This window comes from Balaenoptera borealis, assembly GCF_965194805.1.
Source record: "Balaenoptera borealis genome assembly, chromosome: 15".
Taxonomy (NCBI): domain Eukaryota; kingdom Metazoa; phylum Chordata; class Mammalia; order Artiodactyla; family Balaenopteridae; genus Balaenoptera; species Balaenoptera borealis.
In genome coordinates this window covers 13,389,080-13,403,741 of record NC_138871.1, presented here as the reverse complement: position 1 = coordinate 13,403,741, position 14,662 = coordinate 13,389,080, and the positions used below count along the sequence as shown (strand labels likewise).

Sequence of the window (14,662 nt, the reverse complement as noted above, 5' to 3'; positions counted from 1 at the left end):
TCACTATCGCGGCCTCTCTTGTTGCGGAGCACCGGCTCCAGAGGCGCAGGCTCAGTAGTTGTGGCTCACGGGCCCAGCTGCTCCGCGGCATGTGGGATCTTCCCAGACCAGGGCTCGAACCCGTGTCCCCTGCATTGGCAGGTGGATTCTCAACCACTGCGCCACCAGGGAAGCCCTCCTTTCCTTCTTAATCTCAACTTCTGCACTTGTCCCTCACTAGCATGATTTTTATGGTAATCTCATCCTTGCTCTTTAGTTTATCACTTAAATATAAATCTCAAAATATGCTAGCTTTGCCTGGTTTATTTTGTTTGAACTTTATATAAATGGAATTATATACTTCTTTTGTTCTGAATTTCACCACAGTGCATTCATTTTTATGGCTGTATGGTATTCCATTCTATGAAAAAAAACCCATACATACGTACATACATATATACATACATGATCACAGATCATTTATCCATTCATGGGCATCGTGAGTGTTTCCAGTCCAGGACCATTTTAGACAACACTGTCATGAATATCCTTACGTACATCTCCTGACATACATAAGCCTGCATTCCTATAGACTGTAGGCCCAGGAGAGGAATGTCCACTTTACACGTTACACAGCATGGCACATTCAGTTTTATCAGACACAGTAACACCAAATGTTTTTCAAGAGGCTCTATCAATTTAAATCCTCCCCCAGAAGCTTTTGAGTGCTTCACATTCTTTCTAACACTTGGAATTATCTGACCTTAAAGTCTGTATCTAATTACAACAATTAAAATCAATATTTCCATGTTTACAATGATTCTGAGTACCTTTCCTAATATCTGTTGGCCATTTGGATTTTCTCTTTGTGAAGTGCTGGTCGAGGTCTCTGGAACATTCTTCTGTTGCCTTGTTTGCATTTTTCCTTACCTGTATTCTGCAGATGAGCCATTTGCTGGCTCTGTCTGTATGAGATCTATTACTCTGTGCCTTGCATTTTCGTTCTCTTGGCAGTATCTTTTGATGGACAGATGTTCTTCATTATAATGTTGTCAAACTTAGCAATTAAACTATTAGAGTCAGAACTTTTTTTGTGTCGTATTTAAGATGTAATTTCCTAACCCTAGACCAGAGTTTCTCCACTTCAGCACTACTGACATTTCGGGTTGGTAACTTTTAGTCGTAGAGGTTGTCCTGTGCATTGTAGAATGTATGGCAGCATCCCTAGTCTCTACTGGCTAGATGCCAGTAGCAACCATCTACTCCCAGTTTTAACAACCAAAAATGTCTCCAGGGATTGTCAAATGTCCCCTGGGGGGCAATATTGTCCCTGACTGAGAACCATTGCCAGAGATCATAAAGATATATTCTCATAGGATGTCTTGTAAAAGCGTCATGGATATATAATTCAATTGGAATTGATTTTTGTCCAAGCTGTGAGGTAGGCACCCTACTTCATTTGTTTTCCCATACAGAGACCGTATTTCCTCAACACAGTTTATTGAGAAGTCTGTCTTCCTCGCTGCTCTGAAGCGCTGCTTTCATTACATTAAAAAAACAAAATTCAACTGAGTAAATTTGAAGATCTAATTGGCTTTATTCGATAATCTGGCAGCTTCCCTTCTAGCAAATAGAAAGGGGCTCTGAGGAGTTGAACAAAATGGAAGGTTTTCATAGGCAGAAGGAGGGTGGGACAGGGAAGTTAAGAGTGGATCATTTCAGGCAAGGTCACTGTCCCTTAGAGGAAGGCAGGGGGGTTTAGGCAGGTTACCTCACTGGAGCTGACCAGGTAATTCCAGACTGACTGGTTTAAAATTCCACTCTTGGGAGAGGCTGAAACTGTGATCAGGTTAGGTATTAAGTTTCTGTGGGGCTTAGCACAGGTGATTCCATTTTGGGCTTGTTTCTTTTAACAATTATTGACTAAATGTCCACCTGTTCATGGTTCTGCTTCTGGGTTCTGTTGTATCTTTGCACCAATACCACTCTGTCTTAATTACTATAGTTCATGATAAGTCTAAAATAGCTGCCAGAGCAAGTCCTCTCCCTAGCTGTTCCTTATATGAGTATGTTTTGATTATTCTTGGCATTTTAATTTCCTTAAATCTTAAATTTGGCTCATCAATTTCCAAAAAACACTTGCGATTTTGCTTGGCATTCACTGAACCTTTAGATTAGTTTGAGAACTGACATCTTTCCAATATTACATCTCTCAACATATGGATGTAGTTTGTGTCTCTATTTATTTGGGTATTCTTTATTATTCTGTATTCCTGTGGACAGACTTTGTCCTCTAAACCTCTCTTGGTCACAGAATCATGAAAGGCCAAAACTAACTTTTTTTTAAAATTAATTAATTAATTAATCTTATTTTTGGCTGCATTGGGTCTTCATTGCTGCGCGTGGGCTTTCTCTAGTTGTGGTGAGCGGGGGTTACTCTTCGTTGTGGTACAGGGGCTTCTCACTGCAGTAACTTCTCTTGTTGCGGAGCATGGGCTCTCGGTGCACTGGCTTCAGTAGTTGTGGCTCGTGGGCTCTAGAGCACAGGCTCAGTAGTTGTGGCGCACGGGCTTAGTTGCTCCGCAGTATGTGGGATCTTCCCGGACCAGGGATCGAACCCGTGTCCCCTGCGTTGGCAGGCGGATTCTTAACCACTGTGCCACGGGGAAGCCCTCCTTCCTTTCTTCTTTGCTATTTGGGACCCACTGAGGTAAGAGGCTAGGCAAGGTGGGGACCCAGAGAGGGGTCAGAGCTGAGTAAGGCAGCAGCTTAGCAAGGGTGGGGAGACTGGTTACATGCAGAGGGTTGAGCAGGGGAAGGGAATATATATAATTAAAAATAATTTAAGCAAAATAATTTTAAAGTTAATATTACAATAAACATGTGAGCACAACATTGTAGGATGCAAAGAGAATTTTCATATCACAGCATCTTGTTGTTATCCAAGGCATTTTAGAGGCCAGTCCTTCTAGGTATATTTGATAATGAGGAAAATAAAGTGAATTCCCCAAAGTCACATAACAACTTGATGGCATAGTTGAGTCTAGAATCCTGGGATTCAGATTCCCAGGTCACCACTCTTTCTACAACAAAATAGCAGTGCTCAAACACTTGATATGCTTGTCGTAAAAAAGGGGATTATCAGAATGAAAACACTGGTCAGGAAAGAATATTCCAATGGCTTTTATTTTTTTTTTTTGCCACATCACGCACCATGGGGGATCTTAGTTCCCTGACCAGGGATGGAACCTGTGCCCCCTGCAGTGGAAGCTCGGATTCTTAACCATGGGACTGCCAGGGAAGTCCCTCTAATGGCATTTTCTTATAAATTCCCCAATTTCAACTATTTGGAAAAATTGTGGTCGTTCAGATTTCTGCCCTAAAAAGTGGGTTGATATATGCTCAGTTATTGCTCCTCCAGAAGAAAATCTTCATTGAATAGGAACACATCACTGTGTGTTAAAAAATGTAGAAATCAGAAAACAAAACAAATTGTAGAAATTAGAACTTTATTATATTATAAACATTTCCAGAATATAAACTGATTTTGTATCAAGACTTCTTGAAACGTTTAAAACTGTATGTAACTTAAGCTTATTATAATGTATGTCATTTTCCACTTTCCAATCTATAAAATATACTGCAAGTTAGATCTAACGAAGGAAAAAAATAATCAATCAAAACTGCTTCACAGAGAAAACTAATATAAAAACACCCACCCCAAACTAAAACCCAATCAAGAAATAGATTTTGTAAAGCCTATTAATCCTCCAATTTAAAATAAATGACCTCCCAAGGGAAAAATACTTCCACCATCATAGCAATTTGATGAATAAAAGCAGAACCACCCTCATTAAGGGAAATTACATTATGTATAAGAAAAATGTAGTAATGATTTTAGAAGAGAGGAAAAGTAATTTCCATGTTGGAGAGCAAGTACACTAAATGTTTTCTGTGCACTTAGCCTTTGTACCTGTTCACATGAAAAAAGCGATATGAACATGGACATCGTAAAACCAAGCTCCTCAACTACTTTTTCAGTTTAACCTCAGGAGATCCAATGCAAGAGCTTTAGAATCCAAGGATAGCCTGGTCCCAAAGCATATCCTCTTCTGCCCTCTCTTTCCCTTGTTCCTTTTTCTCTTTTCTACGCTTACGTTCCTCTTTCTTAGAGGCTACATCTCGGCTTTTCTTGCCCTTTCGGTTCTTAAGCTTTTCTGTACTGACTCTGACTGTTTCCACCTCTGTTTTGTTTCTTTGGATGCTCTTGTGTTTGTCTAAATCTATCTCCTCATAAGCTTTCTTCCTCTTATGCTTGGGCCGCTCCTCTTCTGGTTTTTCCCGGCCTTCCTCTGGGTGTCTTTTTCTCTTCTGGTGTATCTGTTTATAACTAGCTTGATGGGCACTGGTACTGTTTTCTAAGGAGAGGTGCCTGTAAACTCCAGATTCTACACTGTATGAGCTACAGCTATACTCTTGTTGACTAAAGTTCAGGGCTACTGGTTTTCCTGAGAAACAGTCCCTGGTGAATTGACAGTAGCTCAGGGAGTCTAGTCTCAGCCTGCTGTCATGAGCTGGTAGCCACTGAGGTAACCGCTTCTCCACTGCTTGTGAAATATTGCATGGTCTTCCGTAGGTCTGGATGGGCTTATAAGGGAGTCTTTGATCAAACATTCTACACCTGGGTCTAAAATTAACCTCTTCTTTGTATCCACAGGTTTCCAAATAATCCTCTCTCCTCTTTCTGAAACAAGTCTTTGGCTCTAAGCCTCCGGCTTTCTGCACTTTGATGTAATCTTCAAGTTCATCTCGAAAAGAGTCAGATGTCTTCTTTGAATGCTTCATTAGGTTGACAAGGGATTCTCTGTAGAGAAGATGGGAGAAAATTCTTCTTACTACATTATTTTATGCTGAATATTTCCTTTACTCTTGAAAAGAGTCTCAAAAAACAAAATAAAGAAGCCCAAACAAATTAAAACCTATGTTGGCATGAAAGTTAAACATCATGACATTAAATGCCAAAAAGGAGCATCAGAAAGGTCAAATATTGCCTAGGCCACTCACAGATAATTTTATCTTTCTCAGAAGCGGGATGAAGAGGGTAGAAAGGAGCTGACATATAGAATTCATTTGTAGGGCTAAAAACGTAAGGAATGTAGGGATACATTCATGTATCCCTACACGAATGTAGGGACTAACGACTTACACATCCATGGTGACTGGCCTGATCTGAATGTTCAAACAATTTCTAAAGTTCAGGTTAGTCAATTTTTTGTATACTGTTGTCTAAGAAAAGTAATAAACCATAGAGAAATAATTTGATCTTTAAAATCTTCTGTTTACTCAAACAAAATAAAATGAACACATATACTCACCTGACTAGAGTATTGTAAGACTTAATAATAAAAGGATGTTTGTAAAATGGTTTGGGAATGCTGGAAATTAGAAATTCAACTATGAGACAAAACTAATCGTAGGTATAGGGCATGAGGAAAGACGAGGGAAAAGAGTTGCGTATCTTCTGAACAGGGTCTTGGATTTCATTCCGTTACTTCTGATTGGTGAAAAAAGCATTCTAGAATGCCTTCTGGTTTGTTCTCTATTAAAGCAATGGTGGGAGGGTTAAGGAAGGAAATGGAGGTGACAGCTGAGAGTGGCTAGGATTTATGTAGAGAAAAGTTTCAAAAGAAATGTAAAGCAGATAATGCTAGTCTTTGCTTGTTTAAATTTCTTTTGGGGGGTGGGGGCAGTACAACTACTATTTCTCTTTCTCTCACCCCACCTCAAATCCTGCGTTACAAATCTAACAGAAAAGTTACTCACTATGAGATGATAATGTGCTAGATATTTTTGTGTTATACTTTATTTCCAAAAATTAGGAGGCAGCGTAACCCACGTAGAAACAAACATTTCTTCCCATTAACAGAACAAGTCTGAGAGCAATCTAGAGTCACTAATGATCACCTAGCTTTACTGGCAATTTGAGATTAAAAAGAAAGTCTAAATGAAGCCTAATTTGGTGAGTCAGAATATTTAGCTTTTATTCAACTCAAACAGTACAAAAATTCTGACTAGAGCAAAATAATGTAACAAATAATTGATTAAATATGGGTAAAAAGATTTGAACAGACACTTCAGAAAAGAATATATACAAATGGACAATAAACAAATGAAAGATGCTCAATGTCATTCATCATCAAGTAAATGTCAATTAAAACCACAAAAAGGTACTACCTCACCCTCACTAGAATGACTGAAATTAAAGAGACTGGTGAGGATTTGGAACAATTGGAATTCTCATACATTGCTGGTAGGGATGTAAAATGACACAACTACTTGGAAAACAGTCTGGTAGTTTCTGAGGAAGTTAACCATACACCTAACATACGATCCAGTTATTCCACTCCTAGGTATTTATCCAAAAGAAAAGGAAGTATATGTCCACATAAAGACTTATACATGAATGTTCATAGCAGTGTTATTTGTAATAGCCCTGGAAAGGAAAAATAAAAAAAACCAAATATTGATCAACAGGTGAATGCATAAATCAACTAGTGGTATATCTATAGAATGGAATCAATGATAAAAAGGAATAGATTATTGATACACTTGAAATAGATGAATCTCAAAATAATCATGCTGAATGAAAGAAGCCTGACAAAAGAGTACATATGACTCCATATATATAAAACTCTTGAAAATGCAAACTAATCTGTAGTAACACAGTGGTTGCTTGGGGATGAGGCAGGAAAAAGTAGGAGGGAGCGATTATAAGTGGCATTTTTGTGGGTATGGATATGTTTACTATCTTAATTGTGGTGATCATTTCATGGGTATATACACCCTTCAAGACCTATCAAATTGTATACCTGGAATACATACAGTTTACTGTATGTCAACTATACCTCAATAAAACTGTTAAAACTCACTAATAAGATTAAAAAGATGTTGATAATTGTTAAAACTGGATGGTGGGTACATGAGCATTCATAATACTGTTTTCTCTCCTTATATGTTTAAATATGTTTTATAATAAAATGATTTCACTTCATAGCCGCTAGGATGGCTATAATCAAAAAGACAGATAGGTGCCACTTGTTGAGACACAGATCAAGAAAAAGCCCCTGTAGCAATCATCTATCCTATAAGCTTATAGCCTCATCCACCAGAGGGCAGACAGCAGAAGCAAGACAAACTACGATTCTGCAGTCTGTGGAAGGAAAACCACATTCACAGAAAGATAGACAAAATGAAAAGGCAGAGGACATTGTACCAGATGAAGGAACAAGGTAAAACCGCAGAAAAACAACTAAATGAAGTGGAGATAGGCAACCTTCCAGAAAAAGAATTCAGAATAATGATAGTGAAGATGATCCAGGACCTCGGAAAAAGAATGGGGGCAAAGATCGAGAAGATGCAAGAAATGTTTAACAAAGACCTAGAAGAATTAAAGAACAAACACCTAGAAGAATTAAAGAACAAACAAACAGAGATGAACAATACAATAACTGAAATGAAAAATACACTAGAAGGAATCAATAGCAGAATAACTGAGGCAGAAGAACAGATAAGTGACCTGGAAGACAGAATGGTGGAATTCACTGCTGCGGAACACAATAAAGAAAAAAGAATGCAAAGAAATGAAGACAGCCTAAGAGACCTCTGGGACAACATTAAATGCAACAACATTTGCATTATAGGGGTCCCAGAAGGAGAAGAGAGAGAGAAAGGACCCGAGAAAATATTTGAAGAGATGATAGTCAAAAACTTCCCTAACATGGGAAAGGAAATAGCCACCCAAGTCCAGGAAGCACAGAGACTCCCAGGCAGGATAAACCCAAGGAGAAACACACTGAGACAGATAGTAATCAAATTGACAAAAATTAAAGACAAAGAAAAATTATTGAAAGCAACAAGGGAAAAATGACAAATAACATACAAGGGAACTCCCATAAGGTTAACAGCTGATTTCTCAGCAGAAACTCTGCAATCCAGAAGGAAGTGGCATGATATACTGAAAGTGATGAAAGGGAAGAACGTACAACCAAGATTACTCTATCCAGCAAGGATCTCATTCAGATTTGATGGAGAAATCAAAAGCTTTACAGACAAGCAAAAGCTAAGAGAATTCAGCACCACCAAACCAGCTCTACAAGAAATGCTAAAGGAACTTCTCTAAGTGAGAAACACAAGAGAAGAAAAGGACCTACAAAAACAAACCCATAACAATTAAGAAAATGGTAATAGGAACATACATATCGATAATTACCTTAAACGTGAATGGATTAAATGCTCCAACAAAAAGACACAGGCTCGCTGAATGGATACAAAAACAAGACCCATATATATACTATCTACAAGAGGCCCATTTCAGACATAGGGACACATACAGATTGAAAGTGAGGGGATGGAAAAAGATATTCCATGCAAATGGAAATCAAAAGAAAGCTGGAGTAGCAATACTCATATCAGATAAAATAGACTTTAAAATAAAGAATGTTACAAGAGACAAGGAAGGACACTACATAATGATCAAGGCATCAATCCAAGAAGAAGATATAACAATTATAAATATATATGCACCCAACATAGGAGCACCTCAATACATAAGGCAACTGCTAACAGCTATAAAAGAGGAAATTGGGGCTTCCCTGGTGGCGCAGTGGTTGAGAATCTGCCTGCCAATGCAGGGGACATGGGTTCGAGCCCTGGTCTGGGAAGATCCCACATGCCGCGGAACAACTAGGCCTGTGAGCCACAACTACTGAGCCTGCGTGTCTGGAGCCTGTGCTCCGCAACAAGAGAGGCCGCGACAGTGAGAGGCCAGCGCACCGCGATGAAGAGTGTCCCCCGCTCGCCGCAACTAGAGGAAGCCCTCGCACAGAAACGAAGACCCAACACAGCCAAAAATAAATAAATAAATAAATAAATTAATTAATTTTAAAAAAAAGAGGAAATTGACAGTAACACAATAATAATGGTGGACTTTAACACCTCACTTACACCAATGGACAGATCATCGAAACAGAAAATTAGTAAGGAAACAGAAGCTTTAAATGACACAATAGACCTGATAGATTTAATTGATATTTATAGGACATTCCAACCAAAAACAGCAGATTACACTTTCTTCTCAAGTGCGCACGGATCATTCTCCAGGATAGATCACATCTTGGGTCACAAATCAAGCCTCAGTAAATTTAAGAAAATTGAAATCATATCAAGCATCTTTTCTGACCACAACACTATGAGATTAGAAATCAATGACAGGGGAAAAAAACGTAAAAAACACAAACACATGGAGGCTAAACAATACGTTACTAAATAACCAAGAGATCACTGAAGAAATCAAAGAGGAAATCAAAAACTACCTAGAGACAAATGACAATGAAAACATGACGATCCAAAACCTATGGGATGCAGCAAAAGCAGTTCTAAGAGGGAAGTTTATAGCAATACAAGCCTACCTCAAGAAACAATAAAAATCTCAAATAAACAATCTAAACTTACACCTAAAGGAACTAGAGAAAGAAGAACAAACAAAACCCGAAGTTAGTAGAAGGAAAGAAATCATAAAGATCAGAGCAGAAATGAATGAAATAGAAACAAAGAAAACAATAGCAAAGATCAATAAAACGAAAAGCTGGTTCTTTCAGAAGATAAACAAAATGGATAAACCATTAGCCAGACTCATCAAGAAAAAGAGGGAGAGGACTCAAATCAATGAAATTAGAAATGAAAAAGGAGAAGGTACAACAGACACCACAGAAATACAAAGCATCCTAAGAGACTACTACAAACAACTCTATGCCAATAAAATGGACAATCTGGAAGAAATGGACACATTCTTAGAAAGGTATAACCTTCCAAAACTGAACCAGGAAGAAATAGAAAATATGAACAGACCAATCACAAGTAATGAAATTGAAACTGTGATTAAAAATCTTCCAACAAACAAAAGTCCAGGACCAGATGGCTTCACAGGTGAATTCTATCAAACATTTAGAGAAGAGCTAACACCCATCCTTCTCAAACTCTTCCAAAAAATTGCAGAGGAAGGAAAACTCCCAAATTCATTCTATGAGGCCACCATCACCCTGATACCAAAACCAGACAAAGATACTACAAAAAAAGAAAATTACAAACTAATATCACTGATGAATATAGGTGCAAAAATCCTCAACAAAATACTAGCAAACGGAATCCAACAACACATTAAAAGGATCATACACCATGATCAAGTGGGATTTATCCCAGGGATGCAAGGATTCTTCAATATACGCAAATCAATCAATGTGATACATCATATTAACAAATTGAAGAAGAAAAACCGTATGATCATCTCAATAGATCAGAAGAAGCTTTTAACAAAATTCAACACCCATTTATGATAAAAACTCTCCAGAGAGTGGGCATAGAGGGAACCTACCTCAATATAATAAAGGCCATATATGAGAAACCCACAGCAACATCATTCTCAATGGTGAAAAACTAAAAGCATTTCCTCTAAGATCAGGAACAAGACAAGGATGTCCACTCTCTCCACTGTTATTCAACATAGCTTTGCAAGTCCTAGCCATGGCAATCAGAGAAGAAAAAGAAATAAAAGGAATACAAATTGCAAAAGAAGAAATAAAACTGTTACTTCCTGCAGATGACATGACACTATACATAGAGCATCCTAAAGATGCCACCAAAAAACTACTAGAGCTAATCAATGAATTTGGTCAAGTTGCAGGACACAAAATTAATACACAGAAATCTCTTGCATTCCCATACACTAACAATGAAAGATCAGAAAGAGAAATTAAGGAAACACCCCCATTTACCACTGCAACAAAAAGAATAAAATATCTAGGAATAAACCTACCTAGGGAGACAAAAGACCTGTATGCAGAAAAGTATAAGACACTGATGAAAGAAATTCAAGATGATACCAACAGATGGAGAGATATACCATGTTCTTGGATTGGAAGAATCAATATTGTGAAAATGACTATACTACCCAAAGCAATCTACATATTCAATGCAATCCCTATCAAATTGCCAATGGCACTTTTTACAAAACTAGAACAAAAAAATCTTAAAATTTGTATGGAGACACAAAAGACCCTGAATAGCCAAAGCAGTCTTGAGGGGAAAAAACGGAGCTGGAGGAATCAAACTCACTGACTTCAGACTATACTACAAAGCTACAGTAATCAAGACAATATGGTACTGGCACAAAAACAGAAATATAGATCATGGAACAGGATAGAAAGCCCAGAGATAAACCCACGCACCTATGGTCAACTAATCTATGACAAAGGAGGCAAGGATATACAATGGAGAAAAGAGAGTCTCTTCAGTAAGTGGTGCTGCAAAAACTGGATAGCTAGCTACATGTAAAAGAATGAGATTAGAACACTCCTTAACACCATACACAAAATAATAAACTCAAAATGGATTAGAGACCTAGATGTAAGACCGGACAGTATAAAACTCTAAGAGGAAAACATAGGAAGAACACTCTTTGACATAAATCACAGCAGGATCTTTTTTGATCCACCTCCTAGAGTAATAGAAATAAAAACAAAAATAAACAAATGGGATCTAATGAAACCTAAAAGCTTTTGCAAAGCAAACGAAACTACAAACAAGACGAAAAGACAACCCTCAGAATGGGAGGAAATATTTGCCAACGAATCAACGGACAAAGGATTAATCTCCAAAATATATAAACAGCTCATGCAGCTCAATATTAAAAAAAACAAACAACCAAATCAAAAAATGGGCAGAAGACCTAAATAGACATTTCTCCAAAGAAGACATACAGGTGGCCAAGAAGCACATGAAAAGCTGCTCAACGTCACTAATTATTAGAGAAATGCAAATCAAAACTACAATGAGGTATCACCTCACACCAGTTAGAATGGGCATCATAAGAACATCTACAAACAACAAATGCTGGAGAGGGTGTGGAGAAATGGAAACCCTCTTGCCCTGTTGGTGGGAATGTAAATTGATACAGCCACTACGGAGAACAGTATGGAGGTTCCTTAAAAAACTAAAAATAGAATTACCATATGATCCAGCAATCCCACTACTGGGCATATACCCAGAGAAAATCATAATTCAAAAAGACACATGCACCCCAATGTTCATTGCAGCACTATTTACAATAGCCAGGTCATGGAAGCAACCTAAATGCCCATCGACAGACGAATGGATAAAGAAGATGTGGTACATATATACAACGGAGTATTACTCAGCCATAAAAAGGAACTAAAGTGGGTCATTTGCAGAGACATGGATGGATCTAGAGACTGTCATACAAAGTGAAGTAAGTCAGAAAGAGAAAAACAAATATCGTATATTAACGCATGTATGTGGAGCCTAGAAAAATGGTACAGATGAACTTGTTTGCAGGGCAGAAATACAGACGCAGATGTAGAGAACAAATGTATGGACACCAAGGGGGGAAAGTCGTGGTGGGGTGTGGTGTGAGGAATTGGGAGATTGGGATTGACATATATACACTAATATGTATAAAATGGATAACTCATAAGAACCTGCTGCATAAAAAAATACAAAAAAAAAGACATCATAGGAAGTGTTGACAAAAAGGAGGAAAAACTGGAAACTTCATTCATTCTTGGTGCGAATATAAAATGTGCAGCTACTTTGGAAAACAGTTTGGCAGTTCCTCAAAGTGTCAAGCATAGAGTTACCACATAACCCCAGCAATTTCACTCTTAGGTTTCAACGCAAGAGGAATGAAAATCTATGTCCACACAAAAACTTGTACAAAAATGTTCACAGCAGCACTATTCCTAACAGCTAAATGCAGAAATGACTCAGTGATCATCAACTGATGAATGGATAAATAAAATGTGGCAATTCACACAATGGAATATTATTCAGCAATAAAAAGGAATGAAATACTAATAAATGGTACAACGTGGATGAACCTTGAAGACATGCAGAGTGAAAGAAGCCAATCCCAAAAGATCACAGATGGTGCAGAGATCAATGAAGAGGTGAATGGAAACTTACCCTTATCAGGTTGAGAACTTGGTGGAGAAATTTGATCATATTCACCCATTAATTGCTTCAGTTTTTTAGCAACTTTCCCCAAATAGTGAGACTGTGCAACAACTGAGGAGCTAAAAACCATGATGCAGAGATTAAAAAATCTATTTTTGTCCAATACTCCACTCCCATTCACCTGAAACCAAGCACAAGCTTGTTATAACAATTAAATAATTCAAAGTTTAGAATTACATCAACATAGATCAATCATCTGAAAACTCATAAAATGCATCTTCAATTTCTTATTTTGCTTCCTGTAAATCTGAAAGTAAAGCTAACTTTTTGAGTATGTGTTTTACCCTTGAAAAATAAATAATATTGTTTATTTTAGAGAAAGTGATCCAAAATTTACACCTCTGAATTTGAAGATAGCACTCATGAGTTTTAATATATTTAGTCTGAACTAACACTTTTAGAGTTTTGCTTGCTTTCAAGTCAAAGTATCAGCTTCAGTATAAAAAATACTAACAATTTAGAAGCCCTTTATTTTCAGCCTACCTCATAACGTGAAACCCACTGCAATTCAAATTATGGCACTATTCCTTATAAGCCTTTTACAAAAGGTATCTGTAAAAAGTTCAGTCTTTGCTCATTCAACGTGGTATCTATGAATAAAATAAAGGGAGGTAAGACATTTAGGGTAATATTTTCAATCTTCACCTGGATATCATTTTTTATACCATGTCAAATTTTAATTTCCTAAGTGCTTGCAAGGCTAAAGTACTGGCTTTTTGCTTATTAGAATGACAATTTTAGTATAAAAACATTTAGTAAGCCTCTGATATTTACTGTGGTAATATATTTTTTAGTCCAGAAAATACCATTCTGAAGGAGAAGTTATTAGGGCACCTGTAGAACTCTGGACTTTGTGGAGATGATCTGGGGCATCCAGCCTTAGTACTTCGTGTCTTATAGCAGACATGTTACTGACTTCTACTGACCTTTGTAATTGCTAAAATCCCAGAGGTAGCATCTCTCTCCCCACATTGGTTGTCTTCTCACATCTGGTACTTAATGTAAGTACCAGAGCGAGCGGGGGCTACTCTACCTTGCAGTGCACAGGCTTCTCTTGTTGCAGAGCATGGGCTCTAGGCACGCTGGTCCAGTAGTTGTGGCACGCGGGCTCTCTAGTTGTGGCTCGCGAGCTCTAGAGTGCAGGCTCAGTAGTTGTGGCGCAGGGGCTTAGTTGCTCCGCGGCATGTGGGATCTTCCCGGACCAGGGATCAAACCCGTGTCCCCGGCATTGGCAGGCGGATTCTTAACCACTGCGCCACCAGGGAAGCCCTTTGGCTTGTTTCTTGTCCGCAGAGGTCCATACTTTACGTTCCCGGAGGAGCCAGCTAAGTCACTGAGTGCACCTGCATCCATCGCTGGGGGGGGCGCCGGGATGGGGTGGCGGGCGGTGATAGTGGCAGGGAATAGCCTAGAGTGCACTCCCCCCCATCCCCAATGGCTAGTGCTGTGGCCTGGGGCATGCACCTGGTAGCTTGGCCTCTGCTGCCCCATCCTTCCAGTGCTTTCACAGCCTCCCTCTGGCATTCTAGATTTGAGGACTGCTTTCAAAGCACTAAAACTGTGTACCCCAGCCTGAGGACGGCCACCATTCCAGCCT

At 38.5% G+C, this 14,662-nt stretch overlaps 1 pseudogene across 1 annotated transcript; it reads right to left on the bottom strand.

Moving 5' to 3' along the window:
- Window positions 1-3,469: 3,469 nt before the first annotated feature.
- On the bottom strand, window positions 3,470-14,013 carry LOC309612311 (lysine-rich coiled-coil protein 1 pseudogene; annotated as a pseudogene). The gene is made up of 3 exons (XR_014249752.1): window positions 13,549-14,013; window positions 13,015-13,186; window positions 3,470-4,843 (listed from the first exon to the last, which is right to left on the bottom strand). The product of XR_014249752.1 is annotated as a lysine-rich coiled-coil protein 1 pseudogene (transcript).
- Window positions 14,014-14,662: the final 649 nt, after the last annotated feature.